This window comes from Erithacus rubecula (genome assembly GCF_903797595.1).
Source record: "Erithacus rubecula genome assembly, chromosome: 8".
Taxonomy (NCBI): Eukaryota; Metazoa; Chordata; class Aves; order Passeriformes; family Muscicapidae; genus Erithacus; species Erithacus rubecula.
Window position 1 is genome coordinate 31,284,969 of NC_136659.1, and position 27,585 is coordinate 31,312,553.

Sequence of the window (27,585 nt, forward strand, 5' to 3'; positions counted from 1 at the left end):
GAGCTCTAAGAAGGTGAGAAATAAGGACTTGAGAAAAAGATTAATAGTTGAGCAATGTAAAGATCCATACTGGAACTTGTGAACATTGTCTGAAAGGAAATAAATAGTACTTTTTTTTGTTGTTGTTGCTGACAAGGTGAAATTACATGGGCCTTGTTGACTCCAGGAGATATGAGAAATGCAGAAGGATCAAACGGTGATCGAGCAGTCAGTAATAAATGACAGGTGAGCTTCAGGGTAGACAGCTGATGGTAACTGATGCTGAAGGGACAATTGGAACTAATCATACTGCCTGATAGATTCTAAATTAGCTGTAACAACTCAGGGAAAAATACTTGGTCATTGCAGGGAACAGCATTGAGAAGGCTGCAGTTCAGTGCAGTCTAGAAAGAAATTGAGATGTTAGATTGTATTAAGACAAAACAAGTATCGTTACAAGAATTTATAGTACACCTTTGCCTGTATTAAAGGGTTCAATCTCAGCATTCTATCTCAAAGAGCACATGAAATAATAGAAAAGATCCTAAAGAGAGCAACTGGAATGATGAAAAAATATCAAAACAATTGCTGGAGAAGTAAATGTCAGGATATTTGAATACAGTGCTAAGGGGAAATTAATATGGGGAAGCATAATAGATGAATGATAGTAAGGTGAATCCTCTTTTGTCTGTTTAAAATGAAGTGAAAAGGATGCTTCAATTAACTTTATCAAAGTGTAGTTAAAAGGCAGCAGACTCAAAAATAATGAGCAAACTGAACTATCCAAATGTTTTCTTTCTTGATACTTTGCTGAGACAAAGATGAGCTGAGATGTTCAGAGTTGGCTGTTCCTCAGTGGCTCCTGCCCTTAGTGTGTGGCCACTCTGGGCTCCAGGGCTCTTGGTACCCCCAGGCACAGCTGGTCACCAAAGAGCCACAGCTGGCCACTCCAGGAATGGTTTCTTACCCCACTTTTCAGGACCAGAACCTAAGACTGTACCTTGTCCAACCTCTGACTGACTGGCTGAGCCCCAAATATTATTGTGAGTGCAGCACTCTCTGTACAGGTGAGGGAACAGCCCCTGATGCTGCCCAGCTTTCTGGCATCCCACACTTGAAAATTAAAACTGCTGCTCATTTCTGCCTTTCTGCCTTCAGGCCCTTAGATGTTGTATCAAGTATCCTGTCATGAGCACTTCAGCAGGTTAATTACCTTTCACCCTGCAAAGCTTCATTATCACTGCCATCTGTTTAGTGAACACTTTATCTGGACAAGCTCTGGTCTAAGTTTCTTTCACAATGTACCTTGGATATTTTGTGTAAACTTTTAAAATGGGCAGGTAAATGATCAGAATACCTAGAATCTGTTATTCAAACATGTCATTGCTCCAATTGCATAACTGCAGCCATTGCAATAATTTTCCCTTTTTAGGCCTGTGTACCATTGTTTAGCCTAAAAATGACAGATGATTTTTGGTAATTTAAGGATGGCTAATTTTCTGAAGTTCACCTAAAATAACTCTGGAAATTTTACCCTTTAATATAAATTTTTAAAACAAATAATCAGAGTAGTATTTTTGCTATTTTTCTTAGATTTTCATGGGCAGAACTAGCATGCTTTTATGGGAGCTTTGAACAATTGCATTGATAAGACAAGGGCAGCAGACAGGATTGATCTGACTGAGAGGTCCCTCAGCCCTCTGAAGTAATTTCTGACTAAGTTTGTCTAATTTGTCCTTTAATACTCCTGTCTGCAATTTAGACATGGTAGCAGAGTGGGCAGTAAGGGTAACCTCTTGCAAAACTTCTCTGTTATTTAATGACTGTTGTTGTGTCTCCTTGAGTCCTGGCTGACTGAAACAAACCCAGTTCTCTCAACCTCTCCTCTCAGAAAGTATTTTTGAACCTTTGATTGCTGCTGCTGCTCTCAGCTGTCCAGCTGACTTGTTTTTTCCTGGAAGTTTGGTGAATTAAACTCCCTACAGTGCTCCAGCCTCAGGCTGTGGCCTGCTGAGGGCTCCTTCAAATGTCCTGTGTGTCATCTTCATCACATGCCCTTGTAGGAGGGTAATTTTATTAGCAAAAATATCCACTTGTGTTCTGCTGGCATTGTTTATCCTCTACATCTTTTTTTTCCCCCAAATTAATTGTGTTCTACATGTTGTATATGCACAACTGATGATTTCTACATAAGTACAGTATATTGCACTTGTTTTCCCTGAATTGTATCTTATTTGTATCTTCAGTTTGTTTAGATAAATTTTGAATTTTAATCCTGTCCTCAAGAGTCCCTGTGTATCCTGCCAGCTTGATATTATCTGCAAATTTAATTACTGTGTGTTTTATTCCATCACTGAAGTCGTTCATAAAGATGCTGAATAGCACTGAGCTCAGCTTAGGCTCTTGCAGGAGCTTTGCTCAATGCATCGTTTCATTTTGGCAGTTAACCAGCAATTTTACAGACAGTTTTTAGTACTTGTACAATAACTTCATCGAGATTGTGCCAGCTTAGCTCATTTTTGACAATATCACAAGAGATTGTGTAAAAAGCTTTTCTGAGGTTAATCTAAAACTAATCCTCAGCTCAGAAGCCTATTAACCTGTCCTAGAAGCAAGTCAGGCTGACTTTTAGGGAGCTTGATATTTTATAGGTTGCCTTTTTCTGTTGTTAGACACTTGCCTGCCCCTTTGACTTCAAAGGTAAATCACAAAAGGATCTAGGTTTGAATAAAACCTGCACAAAACATTTCTGTTACCTGATTTCTTTCCCCAGACTGTCTCTTTCTATTTATTGCTAATGTACTTGGGAAGTATTCTCATGTTGCTGTTTTCTTGTGTATTTATAGTTCTGTTTTAACTTTTGTATTTTGCCTCTATGCTCCTGCAACCACATCAAGATACTAAATAGGAGGCAACTGGCTTTTATTTCAAAGCCAAGCCATTTTTCATCTTTAATAAGATGACCTAGTGGTCACTGCTGGCCTGTGCTTTCCAAGCAGACTGTTCACAGTTTCCTGCACTGTGTGCCTTTGCATATTTTCCAGTCTATATACACTGGATGTTGACTCCATTAAAAAGACACAGCGTAAGCTCTTCTCCTGGTGTGTCACTCCTGTACATTCCTTCCTGTTCATGTTCAAAGAATTAAAGTCAGCTGTAAGAGAACTGATTATAATAATTTTTGGTTTAGATGGCTTATTTTTTTCTCTTTCTGATGCAGCAAATATTTGGTGATAATCAGAAACAAAAGAGCTGGTGTGTATACTTATTGTAAACAAAGCATATTTTGTTGCAACAGGGGTGATCAGATGTGAGCTGTCAGCATATTCCCATGTTCTACAGTTAATTGTGCATTAAAACTAATAATGGGAATAATAACTTCTATTATACAGAGCAGAGCTGCTTTGCAGTCCCTACCTAATGTACTGTGGAAATGTAGCCCCCACCTGAGGCAGGTGACAATCAAAGAGCACAGAGTGTACCAGCTAAGTCTGGGAAAGGGAAAATGTCTGCAAAACTCAGAGAGAAATTAAAAAGAAACAGGAAATTTTTTGCAGCCCAAGACAGGATAAACATTTCTGTTAATTGACTGGCCAGGGATGGGAGGACATTCCTTCTTTTCTGTGGGTTATGTGGGTAAAGATTTAGTGGCTGCATTCTGGCCCACAAAAGTAATTTCACGTATGGTGTCCCTGACAGCCAAAGAAGTTATCTACTCTCTGTTACACAAGCATAAACTTCTTTTAATATTCCTCTCTATTGCCATTTAGCTGGGCTGTTTGTGACATAGAAGTGGTGTGATATACAAATCAACTCTGGATGAAGTAATGTGGACCTTTTCAAAAGACCTGATTATGGCACATTGTGAGTCTGTCTGACATTAATCTGTTTGTTTGTGTTCACTTTCTGTTGTACTTTGGTGGCAATAATACTCATAAGCAATAATAGCTGATTTTTCTCTGTGATCATTTGCATAAGAAGTTAGATGAGAAAAATGGTATTGCCCAGTGATCTGTGCATCATCATCATCACCATCATCATCATCATCTGTGCATCTAATCAGCATTAGCTGTGCAGCTTACACTCCGAGCTGTAATACCAAGGAAAGGAATGAGAGCTGTGATTAGCAATTCTGAAAGATGGGGTCTGATTGGGGAATCCCTGCCCACAAGAATGATTGAACTCATTCTCCCTCAGAGTGGAAGCTGCTCCTGGCAGTGATACGGATGTCTGTGTGCTATAACTTGGACTGAGGCCATCCTTTCTCCTCTGAAAGGTCACCAAAGAGCCATCAAATAGCAGCAGCTTTCAGCTTCATGTCAGAAGTCGTTTGCCAGTCACAAGGCAGCACTTCACCAAGTTTTAAATTCACCCTGTTACATCAGGAGCAATGTAATAAGCCCTGGTAGTCACACAGGACACGAACTATCCTCTTGGATAACACTTAATGTATGCTTTGTCATCCCTGAAACTCCACAGTCTTGTATTGTGCTATTATAGTTAAGGAAGAATATCTACCTGGTGAATCACTCCTACTAAATCTGATTTACTTGTGGCAAAGCCTAAAACAAACAGCCCAACACATTCACAGAAGAGAGATGTACAGCTTTCCCTTTGCTATTCCACACACAGGGTAATGACAATGGAAATAACAGTGAAGGGTACCAAGACACCTTGAGGAAAATGACTGGTTGTAATCGTGCCTGACCTCTCTGTGTCGCCCGTCCTTTATTCGTGCTCTGTACAACAGTGGAACCAATGCACATTATTAAAAAACAAAACCAATTCTGTACCTACTGAATGATAGACAGGGCATGGTATTTTTCAGGTCTACTGTCTTGCTTTCTACCACCTTTCTCTTACTACCAAAAAAAGGGCAAAAGGAAACTTTTTTTTTTTGTTTGTTTGTTTAAAAATGTGTGCCTTGCATTTCTCTTCTGATAACAAAAAAACCCAGTGTTCCTATACTATTATTTATTACTGTGCATTGTCTGCTAAGGCTATGTTTTCTATCATGGGATTCAAATTGCTTCTTGTGCCATCAGCATTTTCCTTTTTCACATTTCTTTCAAGGCAAAATAGAAAATCTATTTCTCTGCAGTAGCAACAGTGATCTGGGAAAACTTTATTTAGGGTGAAAGGGAAAATAATGGAGTCAGAATAAGCATCTACACTAAAAGTCTATTTAGAACATCAAACCCTAATGTATTCATAAGACAGAATTGTATCTGTTTTAAATGAAGCTCAAGAAGATATAGAAACATAGTGTGTAATGGCCACCAACCTGTCTATTTGCATTACAGATTAAAAAATCTGAAGATGTATTAATGAGGAGTGGAGATGAAAAGACTGTGTGTTTATGGCAGACAGTATATTTATTTTGCAGAAAAGCTGTGTGAAGGCAGTGCCATTCTTGTAATGATAAAACCTGGAGCACATTTAAAACTTAACAAATGCATTCCCATCCAGGGTTATTGCACAGGAGACCACATAAATAAAAATTCAAACACTGCTTTCTTAATTCACACATACAGTTACATTTAATGACACCAGGACTTCCAACATGAGTAAAATCAGCAGGGTCTGGCCCATAAAAATGATTCTTTTTTGCAGCCTGCCTGTTTTCTACAGCTGAGCACTAAGATATCCTTTACTGTCTTTGCAGCAGCAGCAGCAGCTCTGATTTAAGGAGATGCTGACTTCTCCCCTCCAGCTCCTCATTCCCCTTCCATGGTACCTCCTCATTGTGGCAACACAAGTCTTGATGGGGCCATTAGACCAACCAAATGTGGAAAAAGATTACAGCCAGTAAGTATCCTGTGCTTATCCCACACACAAATGGCAGTGCAGAAGAAAAGATCTAGGAATTTTAAGGAGTGTAGCTCATCCAAAGATAAATAAAAGCAGTCATTAGGTAATGACAGATAGAGAAGCAGGGTCTGGTTTTTTGTGCCAGACCTCTCCTCTAGTGCAGTAAATATTTCAGTGATACAGCAGTCAGAAAAGAAAGGACTATGGAGGCGAAATATTTAGTTTAAACAGCAGTATTAAAATATATTTATTCCAGCATCTTCTGAGTTTCAGAGTGAGCCTGTGCATAACAGTAACATTTACAAAATTTAGCTATTACAGGAACTGACAGGTTTATGTTGGACAGCTTAAACTTTCAAGTTATCCACTTTTTACAGGTAATGAGAAATGATAAGAAATTCTGTCTACAATGCAAGAGAAAAGAAGGAACATAAATTGCAGTGCAATTAGCTTCTTTTTCCTCTCTTCTCTGAATACACGGCTAATGGATACCATTCAAGCTGCTGGAGTCACAGATGGGGTACAAGGCTCTGCTCTGAAATCATTTAACTATGTGCTTAACTTAAAGATGTGAGCACTGTAAAAGCTGAAAACGCTGAGATGGCCTGCTCTTAATCTTTAGGGGCTCAGTATTTTGCTGATCAGGGCTGGACTACTGAGCCTTTGCAGGAATGAATGCAAGCTGATCTGCTTATGAGAGGCTTTAATGGAAATTTCATTTTCCCTTTCATTTAAAATTCTGTCAACAGTATGTCCTTCCTGGCCCCTGCAGGAAGAAGTGTATCTCCATAATGCTTCATTGTTGCTGCAGCAAATGGGCTGTAAAGTAAATGTCCTAATTAGTCTTTGAATCATTAGGCTGGGTGTAGTTTGTCCTGCCGAACTCTGAGCTCATTGGTATTCTAAAGAAAAGAAAAGAAAGTCCTCTGCACATTTTCATAGTTTCTTTTTGCTATAAGACTGTTGTGACTTGACAGTCACTCTTCTGCTGCCTGCTAGCAAGGGGAGGATCCTTTTTTTTTGTTTTTATTTCTGTACTTGCAATTTTTGACCTGAGAAGAGAAGTTGGCATCCCAGAAAGCACATTTACCTTTAATTTTTACCTTGAGGATTTCAGGTGGAGTATAAGCATTCTGCTTCAGAGGATCATTTATACAGATGAAAAACATAATTTTTGCCCTCTAGAATCTTTTTTAAACATAAAGCATAGGCATGTCTTGGTGTCCAAAGGGACTTTTATGTGGGCCTTGAATAATTTAGTGCTGGTACTAACAACAATACATGCTGACATGACTGTGTGTCACCTAGAGGATCTCTACATAGTGAGACTGTCTAGCTCTGAGTACCCCAGTGAGCTCTTCAGAGTGTTGAGGTGGCTTTCAAGTACAGAAGAAAGAAGGAATAAATGTATAAAAAGTGAACCCTTTTGCAAGAGGGAGCTGCAAATGGAGTTTGGATGTACGAGATCCTCAGTGTGTGAAATAGCTGAGGCTGTTAGGAGGACAAAAGCACTGTAATAAGTCAAGGAAGAAAGAAAATAGAGAAGCTTGAGATTAAATTCCATATTTGTAATTCCAGGTTGGTTTGGGTGTTTTAAAATTTGTGTTGTGGTGTGAAAACTCTTTGAGGCTCAAATATATTCTGGAGCTCTTCCAATTAAAGATCTTATTGAAACCAAAGTGAAAAAATGCTCTCATCTATCATGTTGGCTCTAGATTTAGTTAACTAATTCCCTCCAGAAGACATCTACAGGCACAGGAAAGTCCTTAGGAAACAGCCTGGCAAAGGATCCAAGCAGCTCAACGTGAATGGAGCAGTTGAGGAACTCTGACACAACTCACTGAGAAACTGCCAGGAGATTGAACAATCAGTCCTGCTTTGCAGGAGGACTGGCTTTTGGGACAAACTCACTGGCAATTCCTGTGCTGCTGTTTCACCTTATTCTTATCTATTAACATGTTTGCCCTGGGTTTTATCTGCACCCTGAACAGAGCTGCGGGCAAGCAGTGATAGTGCAGATTGACATTAAGAGTTATGTGATGTGATGTGATCTGATTTGGTCTGATGTGATCTGATCTGATCTGCCTGGGAAGCAGCAGTGGCTCAGGTGCAATGCTAATGCAGAACAGCATTCAGAGTGATCAGATTTACTGGCACAGAGCTGGCATCAAGGTTGCCTTAATGGCAAAAATGGCCCATAATGGCAAAAATGGCCCATCTGCAACTGGTGCTGTTGGCTGGAGCTGCACTAAGTCTCTGGAATGGCTGGTTGCTTTCTCTGTGTGCTGTGTGATGAGTCTATTACTGTTTATCTTGTAAATATGCATTTAGGGACCTTATAAACCTGCCTGAATTGTTGCATCTGTAGACTAACTGCTCCTTCATAGCCGTGGTTGCTTAGTTAAAGGACTGTCAAAAGTGCACGTCATTAACTTGACTGACTGCAGGAGCCCCAGAGGTTTATCTTACCAGTGCAGGTGTTGAACTGGAGTGTGGGAGTAATTTGAGTGGCTAGAGCAGAAGAATAGGAGGCTGGAAATGTCATGGAGTCTCTCACTGGTGTATTTTGAGTCTCTCTTAACCTCACTACTCACCCTCCTTACAGGAGTGTTTGAAGAGAGAAAGAAATGTCAGCAAAGGCTTTCAGAATCTTGAATTTTAGGTGCTGTAGAAAAGCATTTCAAATAGTATGTCTCCATTTAGGAAATAACAGTTATTAATTCTTTCAATCAAACTACTCAAAGCTTTTATTCTTGTGCAAAGTTGTAGTTTACAGCCTATTTAGGTTAAAAAAAAAAACAACAAGCAAAACCAAGAAAATCAACAAAAAAAGGTTTTATTAGGACTTTATTATAGGAGTACCATAAACCTTGCCATTAAAATTGCACTTTAGCAGAAGAAAAATGGCAGCTAGGTTCTCTCATTAGAGATACTGGCTAACTGCATTGAAAAAGATCAAAATAAAAAAAAGGAGTAGCTTAAGTTTGAAATTAAAACTTCACCCTTTCCAAATGCAACCTCTTCCCATAGAGTTTGTGAACTTGCAACACAGAAAAACAGAGTTAGGAAGGGATCTTTGAGGGCCATTTGCTTCAGAGTCCTCCTCCACACAGAACCAACAACATCACATCAAGGATTGCTCAGGATTTTGTCCCCTCTAGTTCTGAAAATCCCCCGTGACTCAAATTGCTCCCTTAAAATGAAATGAAACAAAACGAAACAAAATGAAATTAAACAAAAACCAAACCAAGCCAAATCAAGCCAAGTCAAGCCAAACCAAACAAAAAAACCACCAAGCAACCAAGCAACCAACCAACAACCAAAAAACCCCCTCTGAAAATTATTTTGGAGGGATTGATCTGGCTTCTGCCTTTTGAGTTTAAGCCTAAAGTTTAAGTTTTCAAGATCAGTGAGCAGCTGTTGGCTGAAGAACACAAAAATGGCCTCCAGGAGGGAGGTACAAACTGTCCCTACACAGGTGTAAATTCCTTCTGAATAATTGTCCTTTAGTACCTAAAGAGTGAAACAAACAAACAAATAAAATGAGCAACTTTCCTCTCTCTTAAGTTTCATTTCCAAGCTAAATTTCAAACCACACTGCAATGACAGGAGTGCTGTACATAAAATTTTTGAAGTCAGGATAAAGAATGGAAACATAGAGCTTTTATTACAGTGCTGCTAAGGATGTTGCTGTAGTAAATAAAGTGCTGTTAATATTTTAAGAATGGCATCCCTGAAGTAACTTATAAGATATTTCTCCTCAACTGCCTTTCTTCAACTGGAAAAAGGAAAAGTGGTTCATATAAACACATGTGCCTCTATCTCATCAACCACACATGTAATTTTTTTAGGGGGCAATTAAATTTAGTTATATAAATTTTTTCATATCAAAATTAAATACTTAGTTTTTATACTAAATATAAATTAAGAATTTCTGAACTTAAATAATTTGTACATTTTTCATTATTTTTCTTTGTGGACCTTTACTGCCTTAGGATAATGAATATAATTATAAAATAATGTCCCCAAAAGACAGATATGTGCTTATCATTATTTATTCCAAGCAGAAAGCTTGTATTTACAAAGCTTGGCTTGTGCATGTGGCTGGATCATGGAATTATTTATCAAATTATTTCAAATAATTAATGAGATAATTGCAAACTGTTCACAAATAATTCAAACAAAAAGTAATTACATTAAACAAGTAAATAATTAATTGTGAACCATTTGTCCATCTCAATTCCAAACAAATTCTTCCAGTGTCAGGGAAATGAAAGAAAAGAATATTTGTAATACCCACAGATTGCTTTCACACTGCTCCAGCACAAGCACTCCCTCACTGATATGGAGTGATTGCCAGAATTTTGCTGTCATTTCCCTAAATTGCTGCATGTGCATATTGTGTTAAATGGACTCCAGTCACAGGGAAATCATCTGAGGGAAACAAGGTCACTTCAGAACTGTAAGACAAAAAGTGACTTAAAATAACTTAAAGGAGTAGTAAATATGTATAATACCTTTTAAAGTGGTTTTGAAGCAAGGAACATTTTAATGAACTATGGAACACAATAAATGAGTTTTTAAGTAGGAGAGGACAGAGATGAACTGGGGGAAAAAAGAAATGGAACTGAGGAAACAAAATGACTCAGGTATGAGCAAAACTGCTCTGCCATACTGTGAGAAGGAAGAGGCAAACCCTGTGAGTGCCACTTCATGCAGTGTTTAGACAAAGGCACTATTTCTTTGCTAGGAAATGTAGGCCATTATCAGTCACTGATATTTCAAGCATAACATGGGGGGAAAAAACCTATTAAAGTAAACTCAAGTTCTATTTTCCCTCCTCTTTTCATTTGTTAAGTGCAGGGACAAAAAGTTCTTTTCTAAAAGATGTATTTATCTATTTATTTATTTACTATGTTACCTATCAAAAGTCAATGTACAGTTGTATTTGGTAATTTATTTCACCATGAAACATGCAGGAGTCTGTTTTCTTCCATGGAATGTTTAATATTATGTGAATGTCTACTTTACACTACCGATAAGCAACCAAAAGGGATATTAATTCTCTCATATTTGCCATGATGTGCATAATTTCAGATAACAAATGCAGAGCTGGAATGTGATTCTTCTTATTTCCACTCTATCTCCATCTATTCATTGGACATTGTTAAAACAATAATGGAAAAAAAACAAGAGACCCAGATATAAAAAAACAATAATGGAAAAAACAAGGAACCCAGATAAAAATAAGGTATCATAGGTAAATAAGTAAGTTCACTCCACAGCAAATGATTTTTCACTACAGCTACCCACAAAATAGCTTTTTTCTTTCGTGAAATATCCAAGTCCAAACCTGACAAATATGTATTGAAATCCTTGATCCAGATGTTCTGAAAGTCTCCTGGGTAGGGTAGCCTGATGAGTGGGGCATTTCAGGCAAAAGTATTTTACTTTTCAAGACAAAATGTTGTGGAAGACTTTTTTTGCTGTTTGCATTTTTTCCTTATTCCTTTCAGGCAACAGTGGCATCTCCACAGAAAGGAAACACCACTAGTAATATGTGAAAAAATAGAGTTGTAATTTTTTTATCCATTTGTTTTAATTGGGACCCCATCCTTTCCTCACTTTATGCCTGCATTGCTGGGCTGTGGCTGAGCCACCTGTTTCACAGATCTGTGATAATCCATTCCTTGGGTGGTTTTCTGCTCGTTGTGTTTAAATTAGAGGCAGGGAGGGAATTGAAATATTCTCCTGCTACTCCATAAATGTTAATTCTGTTGCAGAAATACAGATGAGAGCAAGACTTTGTCTTCCCTTGTGAGACCAGTAAAATATACAGATAAAAAATGTTTGCACATACTCAACAACCAGATAGTTTAGCAAATCCTTCCTTAAAATTTTTTCTATGTAAATAAGCACCAATAAATGTTTTGGCTTTAAACACCTTGATTGTTTAGCATGCAGAATTTTAGACATGTCAGCTCTGGTTGTTTGATTTATACCTTTGACCTATCTCTAATTATTTTAACCTTATAATTTGCATAAATCCAATCTTTGCTGTCAGACTTGGAAGACAATAGAAATCCCCTTATGCATTGTGATTCACTAAAGAAATTAGAGGTGTGATGCATTCTCATTTGACCCTTTACAACTTCTTCTAACTTTGAATTACTCCAGTGAATTTTTCTGCTGTTGAAAGTAAAAGATGTAGAGAACAGATTACTGCTGAGTGCTGCTTTGTGATAGGGAAACACTTTTTGCCTGTTTCTGACAAAGGGAATCGATGACTCCCTGCAACATCTGTGCTGTGCCTGAGCTGCCCAGCTCAGTGGGGAGGGTTGGACTGTGGCTCTCAAGAAATTCAGGTCAGAGCCACTGGTTTGCTTCATTATACCAGCTATCAAACTTGCAAACTTGAATTTGAATTATTTTATCGAATTCTGCATGCTGACTCATCGTGCCATAGGGAATTCAGTTTTTTTAGACCTTTGGTTCAAGCCCACTTTGAGCTGTGAGGATGCTGCCAGACTGCTAGTGACACTTAGCACTGTATGAACTGGGAGATCTCTCTGAGGGGCAAATGGTCCTTTCTTGCTTTTCTCAGCTCCCTGAGCCAGAGTGAGCATCTGTGTGGGTGGTGGAAAAGTATGCAATGTGAAATGACAGTTTAAACTTCCAAAACTTATTTCTATGGAAGAAACTGTTTTGAGAAGAGAAATGGTGGCCTTATCAGGCATGGTTTCATACATAAAATTGAAAAGTTTATTTAGTTGGCATTTGCCTGGTGCTTTACCCCAGTGCAAGAGGGTGATTAGTACTTCCTTACCTCTCAAAACGTAGTGAGAAGCCTTCATCTGAAAAAAATGGGAGCTGTTCTGATGTTGCAATGCTGAAGGCCATTACTATCTATTAGCTCAGATGGATTAAAAGGTTAAACCAGTTTCTGGTGAAAATTAATTATGCTGAGAATTCAGTTAGAAGTGTTCTTTGATGTCTGGCATTTGCATGCCTGCGATGAGGAATAGGTCACCTGCTTTGTGCATAAACTCTCAAGGCTTATGGGAAGAGGAATAGCAGAGTTCCCTGCTAATCTACTTCTGCTTAAGGATGAGTTTCCTACTGATGTGGAGGGATCACACCTTGCTGATGTGATTATCTGCAGGTTGGCTAACATTGGGCAGGAATTAGAATTTAGGGATAGTCTGCTTCACTGTCCTGCTCAGCTACAGCAAGGAACTCTCCATCCTCTTTCATTCTGCTCTTGTGGAGATGCTGGGGAGAACACTGAAACTAAAGGGTGGAAATGCAATATATTTAATAGTGATGTGACAAATCAGACTTTCATTGGTCTGGCCATGAGCTACATGACCCTTCCACAGCATGAGGTTTGATTACCTGCTGACTTTGACACCACTGCTCACCTACTGGAGTCCACCTTGACACAGGAACTTCAGTGTCAGTGCTGGAGTTATCACTTTGTACACCTGGCACTTAGCAGGCTTGGGTAGGTCCTGCTGCCACCTTGCTGTGTCTCTGTGTCATAAGGCAGTGCCACAAGCTGTTGACAGAATGTCTGGCACCATTTGGGAGTGAGCTAAGTAACAACTTTATATACACATGTTCCTTTATGAAGAGAAGAAAAGGAGCTAGGTTATGATGACCTGTAAAAATAAAAGCTTTGAGAATGAGGTCAGTGACACATGCTTAGGAAAATGCTTGCAGGGAAGACTCATTGCCTTCAGGGCAGTAAATGTTACCAACCAGTAGTTACTGCCTTCATGAGAAAGGTGCTGTATACTCAAGAAGTGCAAAGCTCCTGCCAGTCACACAGCTCATGGGGTTGGTTTTTTTCAGAGCAGCCTCAAGGATGTTAAAAACCTGCAGTGCTCACGTTCTCTACAGCCTCTGCTGCCTTCAGCATGAGAGTTAGTCATGTTAGTTGCATGGCTTCCCAGCCCTCTTACACACAACCTGAATTCATACTTTGAACATAACAGCTGGTTTGTAAGCCTGAGACATCAACTGACCACTCCAGTTCCACTGTGAACAGAGCCAAAAGCAGTGCTCGAGTAATTCTCGTGGTGATAGAATAGACTTGCAACTGTGCTTAATTGGAGTCTATTATTGCTGAAGAAATTGTTGATTCCACACAGGACAATTAAGTGCTCAATATTGCTTCTACCTGGAGAGAGTCTTGCTTTTCAAAGAAAATAGAAACAGAGATCCCAGCCAGCTCTGTGTTTGCAGCACTTTGCTCACCTCGGCTTTTGATCTTTATGTAAATGAAATAACCATTCCACATCATTGAAACCATATGCACAGAGCAGTTTAAAATATTGGCTACTTCTCAGGTCAGTGATGCCAGAACAATATGGAAGTAACAAAGAGGAAGATGATTATGCAAAACAAGTGTTACCTTCTCAAATGAACAAGTCACAAACATTTTCCTTTCATGACACTTAGGAGAAATGTCCCCAAGCTTTGCAAGCAATTTGGATCTGCTAAATCCAAAACTTGCCATCATTAAATATAGTCTGCAATTAAGTAATTATCTCCCTTCTCTCCATCATGTTCCACTATACAAGAAGCCTTACTGGGAGTGAGGATTTTGTTAGCTGACTTTGTGATTAAGCTTTAAAGATACAGGTTTGGAAAAGTTGCAGTAAACTTACTTTCCTAAGTACTGTAAGTGCTAAAGTGCACATAATTAGAGTAAAGACTACAATTCATTTCCCATGACTTGTAACTCAGCTCTTACTTACATCTCTCTTTGGTTAAGGGCTCTGGCTTCATGCAACTATTTCATTTCTAGAGGTGTAACATAATCTTTGATGAGCTATGGCTTGTAAATTGAGTGTCTTTAGACAAGTGTTGCTTAGCATCTCACTGTAGAACTAATGAGCAGAGTTTATGCCTAAATTCATCCCTAAGTCGTTCCAGGAAGGATAAATGGAGGCAGGAATGTATATTCTGCTATGTGGGTTTTTCCCCCTATTTCCCTTTACTGAAGTCTCTGACACCACTGCAGCTGAAGAAGAAATAAGAATGAACAGACATTTGGTGACTTTGTAACTCCCCTTGTGCTATGATGGAGCAGCGCAAGTGTGCAGAAAAGCAAGCAGCACATCATGAGAATTCCTTCTTTTATCTGAAGAATATCTCTTATCCAGAAAGATCATGAAGAGCTTTGCACTCGGGGAAGTGTGAATAACACTGCCAAGTCCTTCTAGTCAGAGGGGTGAAAAGGCAGTCATTGGACTGGGAAAGGGTAATTGACTGATGGCTTCTGTGACCCTGCTACTCAGAGAGAGAAGGACCTTGTCAGTCAGACAAAAAATTACTGCTTAGGAACAAGCCCAGAAATTCAGTCATACAGCTCCAATTATTAGTTAGGTCTGTGCATTTTAACCCTTCATATGATGCTTTAAAAATGGAGGGACACACAGAGGTAGCAGCAGTTGGAAAGCATTTATGCCTTTAATGAGAAACATCCTGGCTGCCAGTGTCCTTCTTTTAAAAGCACAATTAGAGAGCAGCAGGAGGGAAGGGAAGATGGTGAAACCCGAGGGAGCTCTGGGATCTCTGCTCCCTGCAGTGCTAATGGTGCTCCTCAGAGGCACCTTCATGTAGGGGGTGTGATGTGTGCCTGGTGAGGAAGGCTGAAGGTCACCGCTCCAAATGTTGTTTTTACACTGAAATGTAAAAGAAATTGCTCAAGCCTTACAGTGGCTGAGAGCAGATTTTGGCACAGCCTTCATTTGTAGCCCTCCCTATCATAAGATGAAAGCTTTGCAGTCCAGCAGAGTTGGAATGACCTTTACATCTCAAGGTCAGGCAGGTTTTTTTGTCTGAGCTTCTAAGACTTTCCTTGCTGCTAATTGTATGTGTAGAAATAGAAATTTTCCTGGCATGTAAATGCACCTGCCTCAAATCAAAGCCTGAATTTGACTTCTGGAAGATGTCAAGAGAGATCTTTCCTGCTCCTGTTATGTTGTGTGGTAGCTCTGAATACACTGACTTCTGGATTTTGCCCAAGGAGGATCTCAGAAGCTTCCTGTGGACTTTGTTACTGTCATCAAATGGACTTAAAGAAGGAAAACAGCTTGCTGTGTTTTCAGACAAAGCTAACACATTTTATTTTTGCTCCTTGAAGGTTCTTCAGAAGGGGGCATGTACTGTTTCAACTGACTAGGACTTTCCTGGTGTGTTTCATCACTTTCTGATTCAACATTTAGGTCTTTGGAAAAGTTGCTTAAAGCATTGAGGTACCTCTGGTTTTTTTTTGGTTTTTTTCCCCTTTTCCCATTTGAAAGGGAATTTCATTCTTTAAAGTGTCAGCAGGTGTTTAGAACACAGCCTTTCTATAAGGAGAACCAGCCTTTGTTATATGTGATTTATCTGTGGGATGTTCCTTCATTTGTCATTGGTGAGGCAGAAAAGTAGACAATGTGGAGAGAGGCTAGAGTGGTGTGAGCAAAGATGAGTTGTCCTGGTAAAAGGTTTTTTGCTGGCCAGCTCTGCCTGAGGCTGAGCAGTGGGGCTAGAGAAAGGCTAAAGCTGGGCTGCAACACAGCTAAATCAATTTAGGGCAATTTGGATCTGAACTCTTTCTGATTATTTGGCCTCAGCTACTTCTGGCCTCAACTACGGGCCTCAAATTGACTGTCAGTGAGCATAGTTGTAGGAACAGTGGAAGTACAGTGGAAGTGAGAATTTACTGTGCCATGCATAACTGTAGAAGGTCAAACAGTGTCTTTTTCCCTTGCTCTAAAACAGATTTCTCTGGTTGTTTCCAGAGATCAGACAAAGGCTCTGATCTGTGACTGAGCACATCACACCAGCCAACCTCTCTTGTGATTGATTTTTGATGTTTACAGATGCTGTGGTACTGCAGATGGAGGTTATATCCTATGGTTTTGTCTGCCCAAATCTGAACATGTGTACTATATATTAAGAAAGGCACTAACTCAGAGGAACAAATTTAAAATGAAGTAAAAAAACCAAACCCAAACATCTTAACACAGCATTAGGATATAACAAAATAGTTTTGGATCTCTTGTTTCAGTCTCATAATTAGCAGTTCATCATTTCCTGACCTTGTGCAGAGTCTGTAGGACCCAGTTCCTGTGGTGCTGTGGCTGAGCTGATGCTGGCTGGGCACCAGGTGCCCACCAAAGCCACTCTGTCACTGCCCTCCTCAGCTGGGCAGGGGGAGGGAGCTTAGTGGAAGGTTCGTGGGGAGAGATCATTCAGTTACTGTCACAGGGAAAACAAATTGGGGAAATTAGTTTAATTTATCACCATTTGAATCGCAGCTGGATAAGGAGAAATAAAACCAGATCTTAAAATCATCTTCTCCTCACCACTCCCTTCTTCATGGCTCCACTCATGATTTTCTCCACCTTCTCCCCCCAGCAGCCTTGCAGGGGGATGGGGAATGGGGCTGTGGCCAGTTCATCACACATTGTCTCTGCCATTCCTTCCTCGGGGGGGATTCCTCACACTCTTCCCTGCTCCAGTGTGGGGTCTCTCCCATGGGAGACATTCCTCCATGAACTTCTCCAATGTGTGTCCTTCCCATGGGCTGCAGGTCTTCATGAGCTGGGTCCTTCAGGAATGTGCAAACAGGCTGAGACTCAGTCTGCCATCCTTGTTATTGATTTGTATCCTCCTGACATTCCAAGGAATGTTAATAATACCTGGTGTATAAAATATGTCTTCTTTTTTCCTCAAGTGGAGCTGAATAAAGACTGTTTATTTTTCACACTCCTTAAGTGAGGAACACAGTGATTGACTGTAGCTGTGAGGTGTACATATCCTATTGAAACAAATTATGGGCAAAGAGTTGTATAATTCATTCACTGATGTGAGCTAAGTTCATATAACACTGTCTCAATATCTGACAGATACTGCTGTTTAGTAGATGTGACATTTAAAAGTTTAATCATGATCCTGCAGCATTCACTTGGCTCATTCTAAATTGTGGAATAAGAAATGGGACATTTGGCATGCTTTCAGGCACACTGCTATCTGCTGCAAAGTACTCAGTAATATTTCTAAATGCATGGATCAACCTTTTCATCTATTGATCTGAGAATGTTTTACTGAGTTAAGTAAGAATCATCACCTTTCCTATTAAAAAAAAAAAAAAAAAAAAAAAGAGAAGAGAGGTAGGAATGGAGAACTTTAACAAAATCTCTTTCTTCTCACCATATGTACAGCAGGAGACCAGTGTCCAGCACTCCTGTGGTTTAGGAGAGTCTTTCAGGGTTTGAGCTTTGAGGCTGATGTCTGTTCACAGTGAGACTTTATTCATCTTCAAAATACCAGCTCTGTCTCAATGGTGTTGTAGGTGGTTGCACAGATGAGGACAGTATGTATCACATGCATCTCTTTCTCCCTGCTTTCAGATTTTGTTTGTTTGGGAATTTGAGCAGTAAATCACAGGTAAAAAAGAAAGAAAAAGTAAATTATATGTTGATACTGAGTCTTTTCTTATTACAGACATCGAGCAGCAAGACTGGACTTGTGGAGAACAGATTTAAAGTATTGAAATGTCAATGTTGTTAAGTACATGGCTTAAATTACTTTTCCCAATGAATAAGAAACATGAAAATATGTTCAAATCTTTTATCTGTCTTCAGTGACCTAACATAAATTTAGATTCACACTTTTAACTTTGGTTGTTGTTTTTTTCCCCCTGTCTATTGATAAAATGCTACTCTTGTAGACAAGTGTAAATACACTCCACACTTTTAACTTAGGTTACCTGAGACATTATATGGACTATTTTATATGGGCAAAAGCACATAGCCTATTGAGAGGGATTTCTTTTGCTCATTTTTTTGGGGGATTCTGGAAATCTGATTGTATGTGATTCAATCTCAATTTGATCTTCTTTCAAGAATAAGGCAAAAACCCCCCAAAGCCCACCCCACATACACAGAAGAATAAATACAAATATTCTTTGGACCCTTTCTTGATATTTGTCTGAGGAGTGAAATAGGGTTTGCTTTTACGCCCCTTTGAATGTCAGCACTGTTTTGGAGAGTCAGGGTGAAAATGCCTTCCTTGCACTTTTGATGTAATAGTTGTGGAAGTTCAGATGCTGGCATCTGTTGTGGTGGTCAGTGTCAGAAGCTTAGTTTTACCAAAATGAAGCAGCTGTACTGGCTCTGGCCTCATTTCTTCCCAGTCCCTTTGCCTGATGTTATTAAACAGGTTAATGGCCTGGTTTTACCTGTGTTCTCTCAGAAATCACTGGTTGTTGCCTCCTTTGTTTTGGGGCTGGGTACACAATACCCCCATGTGTGATTTTACCCTGTGGTCTTGAGCACTGGCCTTGGTGCTGTGCCAGGGATCCTGGAGCTGTGAGGGGTGAAACAGCTGCTGCATTTTGGGAACAGCAGCTTTGGGAATAGGTGTGAAGGCTGACACAATGAAGGGGGTGGATACCAATCATGATGTTGCATTTCCTTCATTTGGTCTTGATCTAGACCTGTCCCAAGTAGTTTTTTACTGACCTTATACAGTAGGTGCGCTTTCCTCCCTTCAGTTCTGATGCAAATTTTTGGTGTTCACCTAGTGGCTTTTTCATTACACAGATTTAGAGGGGGAACAGCTGGAAGCAGGAGGAGACCAAAGAAAAAAAAAATCGTAGTGTTGTGAGGCTCCAAGCCAAACCTTCAAAGGAAGATTTTAGCCCTTGCTAAAATATGTTTCAGTAGTTATTACATGTGATTGCCTCTCATGGTCACAGTATGTAACACAAAATAAGGAGATATTTCCCATGTTACACAGATGAGGAACTGTGAGGAAATGTAGATATTAAAGAGAGCCTACAGTTGAACCAGGAGTTCAACAAAGCTTCAGGGGGGAAGAACCTTTATTCAGTTCTCTCTAAAACCACTCTCCTCCATCTTTTACTTGTTCGTTTCACTTCTCTCTAACTTCATGTTTAACCTGCTTCTCTTTTTTTTTTCAGTATCATTTACCCTTCTACTATTTCCCGGAAATCAAAAGCTTTGCTGATGCTGGTAACCCACAAACCCCAGCAGTGCAGAGTGTTTGTGTGACTCATGGGGGAGTGAAAGGTACTTGCACAAAGGGATAAACCTCCTACTCCAGCCAAAAGAGTAGAAAAAGGTAGATTGTCAGTCAGGAGAATTTGTCTATTGGGCTCTTGTAAACTGGCATGATAAAGCCATAGGTAGAGAAAACTTAATCCCATTTATTATGCAGAGATTAAAAGTGACTTTAGCATCCATGTCAGAGAGATGATGGATGGAAACATCTTATTCACACATTTTTTCAGTGAACTCTATTAAGATGCAAGCCTAGGTAGAGTTTAGTATGCTAATTTCAGAGCAAGTCCATTAGACTGCTGAATCTAACAAAATATGTTTCCTCAGTAGATCCTACAGTGTGTCTTACTGAAAACAACATTCAATATTCTAAACTACGGTCTGTGCATATGTAGAGAATTGATTATTTAAGAACAAAAAAGTGTTCAATCATGGTTTCCTTTCTGGACCCAGCAAAATTGCCACTCAACATTTTATTTCTCTGAGCTCTGTTAACTTTTTAAACACTCATATTCTAATGACAGTTACACTCAGGAAAGTTTTATGTTCCTTTCAATGCTGACGTTTTCCTTGGTACACTTTCCTTACCCTGTTACCTTCCCTGTATGTGAAGGGGTGCAATTCCTGAGCTGTAATTTCTTTTATTGGTTCAGAGGAGGTTAAATCACACTGGTGTCCCTCCAGGGAGTCAGACACGTGTTATAATCCTGAGTTACACAGCTAAAGCTGCTGAGGACTTTCCTCCTGCTTTTCTCCAAAATCCTTTGAGCAGCATTATCTGACCCTCAGCACTCAACCTCAGCTATACTTAAATAGTCATTGAAACAGCAGCAAAGGGAAGAGGCAGCAGCCATTCAGGCAGTTTGTGAGATGGTTCTCAGCTGCCTCCATCTCCCTTGGTGTGCCAGGAGGTTGTCAGAGCTCTTCAGTGCTAGGGAGAGGAACACAAAGTATTGAAGTTTTAATTTTGTTTTTGTTTTAATCTTATGCATCAGTTTGTATCTATTTTAACTTTTTTAGTGATTCAGTGGGTGGTACAGATTTCTGAAGGTGAGGAGGTTTTAGTCAAGGCAGGTGGTTTTAGTTAAGGAACAGGAAAAGTCCACCTAACCCTATCTGGTATTTTACAGGAATGCTGAACACTTGTTGAAATCAGGGAGTGTTCTACTAATTTCGATTGTGTTAAGTTAATAAACAGTAGGTAAGTAACCAGGCTGTACAGTAAGTCAGGCTCAGACTTAAAACCTGAATCTTCATCTTGCTGCTGTGCTGCTGTGCTGCTCCATGTTGCTTCCTTAGGATGCTTGTCTTTTATTCCAGAAAAAAAAAAAAAAGTATAGGAAAATAAAATAAGAACAATAAAAGAAAATATTTCCTTAGACATCGAATATGTGAGTAGATGGAATGCAGATACAGACAGAATTTGAGAGTGTTGCTGTCACCACTGGCACAGGGATTGCCCTAAAGTGTTAAGTTGCCCTAAAGTTGCCCTTGATGTTAACTTGAGGTTAACATAGTCAGTCTCTCCAGTAAGAATATTTTCAAGAGCAAACATGTTGAGATATTCCTTTACTATTTCTACTAGAAATCAGTTGTGATTGAATTTTAGAAAATAGCTTATTTTTTCAATACTTTTATTTTTTATATCAGACATTGTAACATCTTTCATCCAATACATCTTCTAGGTACAGATAGTGCAAACCCCATCAATTTCATATGTTCAGAGAGATAATGTATTAAGGAAGCTGTGACATATACACTAGAAATACTGTGTATCTGTAGGAAATACAGCCTTGTATTTCTACAGAACTTATTTACATGAAGTTATTGGCAGCCAGAATTTCCATACTTCTGTACCTACCCAGCAACCTGCTATAAAGTTTCTGTGGTCAGTCATTCCCTGCTTTACACCTTATTTATGCATTGCACAGCTGATTCAAATCAAACCTGGCACTTTGTTTATGCTGCACTTACTTTGCACAGATATGAAAGACTGACAGGACTGCAATGCAGGAAGGAACAAGACCCCTGTTTCTAGTGTGTGTGTGTGTGTGAGATCTGGATTTTTTAAGCAATACAAAAATGAATAATCAAATCTAAGGGTACAGAAATTACAAGGAAAAAGATCACTATTAAAAAAAACAGTGATGCCACTTTGGAGCTGAACATGCACAATATAGAGAGATTTGCTGTTGAGAGTGTTACTGGGGCAGATGGATGATACAACTGCAAAAAGACTACTCTGGGCTGGCTGTAGGTAAAGTTCTTTCTTTGAAAGTGTGGTGCAAAGGTGAATAAAAGGGAAAATCATTCAACTGAAAACATAGTAGCCAAAAACCTCAGCCTGTTTTGTCCAAGATAACTCTTCCAGTCTCTTTTTCTCCTCATTAGTTTAGATTAATTTGTGAAATAGTTTCAGACAAGTTAAGTAGAAAGATGTGGTTTTTGTTATTTCAATCAGAGTATTCTGTCCTGTGACACAATATGAGCTCATGACATATTTGAATTTCCTTTTCTATGAGAAGCAAACTTTTTACCAAATTGAATATTGAAAAAATATGGTTGCATTCCTAGTTGTAATAAAAGATAGTTATCTTTTTATCAATTCTTTCCTGTTCCCACTGCAAACAGGGAAGAAAGGTGCAGTTCTTGAGTGAAACAGGGCAAGACAAGACTGAAGAGCTGGCAGGTCCCTCTCTTCTGTCTGGTCATGGTCTGAAGGCACCATAAGTCAGGGGACTAGAGGAAACAATGAATTCCCACTTCAAATGGAGCTCAGTCAAAAATTAGTGAAAAGGCTTCAAAGCTGATAAACCAACTGGGAGTTGAAAGAATGGGAAAGATGGGTGTTCTCCCATTCTAGGGGTACACTCATGACATCACTGAAAGTAGTTTCAAAGTCTGAAAGACACAGGAAGCATTTGTTTGCAGATGGATTACCTCAGTCAGTCTGAGTTCAAGTGCAGAGCCTGGGCTGGAAGATGATGGCAGTCTATTTTTTCCTGTGGTATCATGGAAATCGATCACTTTTCATGCACAGAGAGTTGATAGACAAGCACCAGACATCACTGGACATAACCTTATTGATTTTCTTGATAATCAAGAACGAAAAAATCACAGGGGAAACAAGAGACAAGATGAACTTCAGACCTCTGACTGGCTGATCTCTCAGTTTTACCTGTACTTACAGCTTGTTTGTACATGAAAGAAAAGCTCATGTGTCTGTTCCTGTCCTTCTCCTCTGCTTTTACAAATGTGTATTCTCTGAACGTGTTCTCAAGCAAAAAGAGAAAAAGAGTAATCAAGTGCAAGAATTGAAAATCAAAAATTTTGTGAGTCTAAACCCAAATAATCATTTAGAATTTGTCAGTAATTTGAACTGTCAACTTCAGCCTCCCTTACATGAATTGGCATTTTTAGGACACTATTTCATTGTTGAGAAATTCCTTGGATTTTTTTTTTCTCCTTCCAAACTTAGTTTAATTTTTCCAGAAAATGTGAAAGGAACATCTGAATTAATTCCTCAGCTTTTACCAGTTCTTCTGGGTCAGTGTGGTACAGTAATCATGGACAAATGGTGTAATTCTCCTGGACATCCAGCTCTGCTTCTACTCACACAGCTAAGCAAAGGCTTCCAGGATGAAAAAGTCCTTCCTCTTAAGGCAAAAGCCAGCCTGGAATCCTAGAGATGTTTATTGTCATTTTCTGTGGATTTTGAATTATGTCAGTCTATTCTCTGAGGTTATCATATGTAATAATGACAGTAATAAGTCACTGTAAAATAACTGTGCATTTCCAGACTGTTCCAGGAGAAATAAACATCAGAAAAATGTGTTATGAAATAATCACAAAAATACTGTTAGTGTTTAAAGTGAGGTTTCCAGCTGCCTTCTCCACCTTGACGTTGTTTTTTTATGGGAAGTGATGGGACTGGAAACCTGTGTGTAATAGGAGAGGAGAGTAGAGGGTGGAGGAAGGAAAACTTCCTTGAGCTGTTGTTTCAGCCTGGGGGTACAAAGCACTTCATCCACTCACATCAGCCACCTAAACTGGCTATTCTCTTCCTACAAATGCTGGAAACACATGGACAATTTCAGTCTCAGCTATAGGAATTTCAGTCAGAAGCAATTCCACTGATTTCTCTGGAAACCTTTGAGTGATTCAAGAGAAAAAGAAACCATAGCAATAATCTTTGCAATGAAAGTACTCTGTATGGAGTGTTTTCTGGGGCATGTGCTGGGTTTCCTGGAAGACTGGGAAAATCCATGGGTTCTAGAAAGGAGGACAGGAGCTACTTATCAAAAATTGCAAGCACAATCTTAGAGTTATTATACTCCAAAGTCTGGCAATAAGGTGCAGGTTACCTGAAACTGGGGCCTCTGCAGGCTCCTCTGGAGGTGGCTGAGGTAGTGGGACAAGAAACACAGCTGCACTTTTCAGTTTTGAAAAGCAGGATTTGCACCATGGGTTGGCTTAAAATCTAGGGAAGACTCAAAGCACATGACAAAGAACATCTTAATTTTGCATTGAAGAAACTGGAAAACTTAAAACTTGCCATCACCAATGGAAATCAGTGTGCCAGAGATCCCTCAGAACTATGGGGAAAACAAGAACTTCTGGTGAGGTTTATATTGTCATGCATTTTGAGCATTCCCTTAAGAGCTGTTCCTGCTTCAGCCACAATATGGAGGGCTGTCCTGAGACCAGCCTGGATGTTTCCATGCAGATGACTTGAGTTTTCATCATAGGTTTCAATAAAATAATGTTTAAAGTGATCGAGATCTCTCAGATTAAGTACTCTCTGTTGTGTCTTAAAGTAGTCTTTAGCCTCTACAGAAAAGACTGATAACTTACTGAATCTCCTCCTGAGAGAGCCAGTTTAGACTTTAAGACATAACCAAAGACTTTCCTGGGAAAACTTTAGAAGAAATACTCCAAAGTACAATACATTTATCACTAGGTCTAAATTTTATGTAATTTGGGTTCTTTATGATTATATTTCAATTGTTATACTGCCAGTCTTGTGTGTTTTGTTCAGTGCCTGCCCATTTGTATGCTGTGTAATTGGAAAGCAGGATGAACAATGGGGAAATAACTGTTACACTGGTGCTTTTATGGGCTCTATATTCAAGGAGAAGTCAGCCATAAGGGACTCCCCCAGTCCCTTTCCTCCCTCAGAAGAAATGCTCCATAGGGGTTGGTGGAGGAGTGATGCAGACTGTCTGTACTTCTGGCCAAACTTAGGAAACAAAGCTGAAATATTTCTTGCTTTGTGTTGCTGGAGTGAGGAAAGTGAATGAAGACCTGGGAAGGGTTGGTTTTCTGTGGAGATGCTGACTAATGCTGGGGGAGTGGGACAGTGCTGTGCTTGTTGCTGCCAGGGGTATGGCTCTGAGGGAATGGAGGCAGAGGCAGATATTGCAGGGCAGGAGAGGGGCTCTGCCTGCCACTTCCCTCTCACTGTGGAAATGCTCAGTTTGTTCCTCTGTTACAGGGCTGAAAACAAGTAAACATGTTTAAGTAGGCTTTTTTCTTATGCACTTAAGAAATATTTTAAAAAATATTTTTATGATCAAAACGTTTGTCAAAAATTTATCCTTTTCCCAGTCAAGAAAGAGTGGAAAAGCACTGAGAGTTCTGGGTGTTAAACAGACAGGAGGTGGTCACACTGTGGCTTCACTCAGACATGGCAGAGGCAAAAGTGAGAATTAATAAGTTTAACAGGAAATAGAGGAGAAAATGTGAGGAACCAAGTCTCTGTGAGAGAGTGTGGCTTACAGGAATGGAGAGGGAAGGGGATCCTAGGGAGAACAACTTGGCTGTAGAGCTTCTGCCTTGGATCTGTGGGGATGAGAGTGATGGAGCTGGATGGAAAAGTTGGTGATGGAGAAAGAAACTGAAAAAGCAGTTACAGATCAAATTTGAGGCATTGGGAGGCATTTGCAGGTGTACAGAAAAAAATCTTAGTGCTGGTTTGCAAAGAAATAAAGGACAATGTAAAAGAAGGAATTCAGTTCAAGTTCATGCAAAGACACGGAGAGGAGGGAGGAACAGTTGGAAGAGGGGGAAGGGGGAAAAAGTAGGAAAGGAGGTCCTGATGTTCTGCCTGAGATCCCTTTAGTAGAGGGATAAAACCTAACAGCACAGGGACATTCTGTGGGACTGCTGAAGTTGCCTTGGTGGGAGGCACAGAAAGAGCGAAACCGCGATTAAGTTTATAAGAAAATGGACAAAAGGAGAAGGAGAATTCCCGTGGAGGCAAGGACAAAAGTGAACAGACAATAGCACTGCACTGAAATGGTGGAAACTGTGCCTTTCTGCATCAGCTGCTCGATGGCACATTTTCTGTGGCACTGTAAGGAGCACCTGCTCAGATCCCCAGTATCCCCACAATTTCTGTTGAGGAACCACAATGCACATAAAAGGTCTTTTATAAGTGACCAATTAGAGGACAAATAGAAACTGTTTTCCTAGCAGAAGTGCACTTGAACTGCAGGTTGAACAGAGTGCTCTGAGGATACCCTGTCTCTGGAGGCAGGGACAGGCTAAAGGAGACAGAGCATTGCTGAGCAGCCCCTGCAGTGTGGGGAAGGGCAGGATGTGCATGTGGCTCTCCACAGCCATCCAGCTCCATTCATGCTTCTTAGTTTCTACAGGCATCGTTATTTTAGAATATATTTTTAAGCTAATGGAAAGGTTTTTAAAAATCTGTTGGGATTTGCAGACTTTAAAGAGAGGTTTCCAAGAAAGTAATTGGCTTTGCCTTCATTCAGACACTGAAGCTCAATTTTCAGTGCAGGAGAGCATTAAAAACAGCAAAGAAAAATGGCCTAGGTGCATATAGTTGTAATACATGTTGCATTTGTAGCATCCCCAACAGGATACAAAAACAATATAACCAAGGCACTTTGCTAGCATGAAAGAGCATCATTCCTTTGGTATTAGTTTATAGCACATGGAGTCATCTCTCACTTGCAGGAAAAGTCACTGAAATAATTTATGTCACTATTAAACAGCTTCTCTGCTGATCCATTGCAGCCTCAGCACATTAACTATATTTACCATCTAAGATACAGAAAGGATTCTGTCCTATCTGACGAGGAAGCAATAAAGTTTTAGTGAAATGGACGTAAATCAAAGTTTAAGTTTGCCTAGTAAAAATACATAAAGCTATGTTTCACATCATGTTTTATGCATAGCAGTATTCTGCATATATGAATAAAACCTGCATTTGTTGGTAAATACTGCTTCCATATTGTTGATTGTTTTGGTCTGTAAATTAAACCTGTGTACATGCAATGATCTAAAGAAAAATGCATTTTTTGGTCCATAACTGTTTGTAAAAAAGATGCATTGAATCGTAGGAGGAGGAGAGGAAATAGCCTAAATATGTAAAGCAGTCTCTTCCTGGCATCTTCTTGGTTTCAAGTGCACAGTTTGCTGCATTTATGTGGATTTCTTTTTGGAGCTGGAGGTTTTGCATTGAGCTGTCACTTTATTAAAGTCTTGCAGAGTGTCTCTGTACGTGTCAGACTGGCCACAGGATGGGGTTTATTCCTGTAAGTGCTTTCCTGGAAGAAGATTTGGCCACCAAGAACCTTTGTATATATAAGGTAATGACACTTTACTTGGTCACAGGGAAACATAACACAAGCTTCTCTGTTCTTGCTTTGGTGATCCTGAAATCATCATTCACCAGATGATTTGCTCA

The 27,585-nt window shown here is 39.6% G+C and overlaps 1 protein-coding gene across 2 annotated transcripts in view; it reads left to right on the forward strand.

Annotated features, from left to right (window-relative positions):
• The window catches only part of THSD7B (thrombospondin type 1 domain containing 7B), a 484,878-nt gene that overhangs the window by 116,506 nt on the left and 340,787 nt on the right, over window positions 1-27,585 (forward strand). For both annotated transcript variants that reach the window (XR_013774988.1, XM_079311745.1), the window contains exon 4: window positions 137-225. The gene's annotated coding sequence lies outside the window, so the exon portion shown is untranslated. The remainder of the gene's footprint in view (window positions 1-136; window positions 226-27,585) is intronic.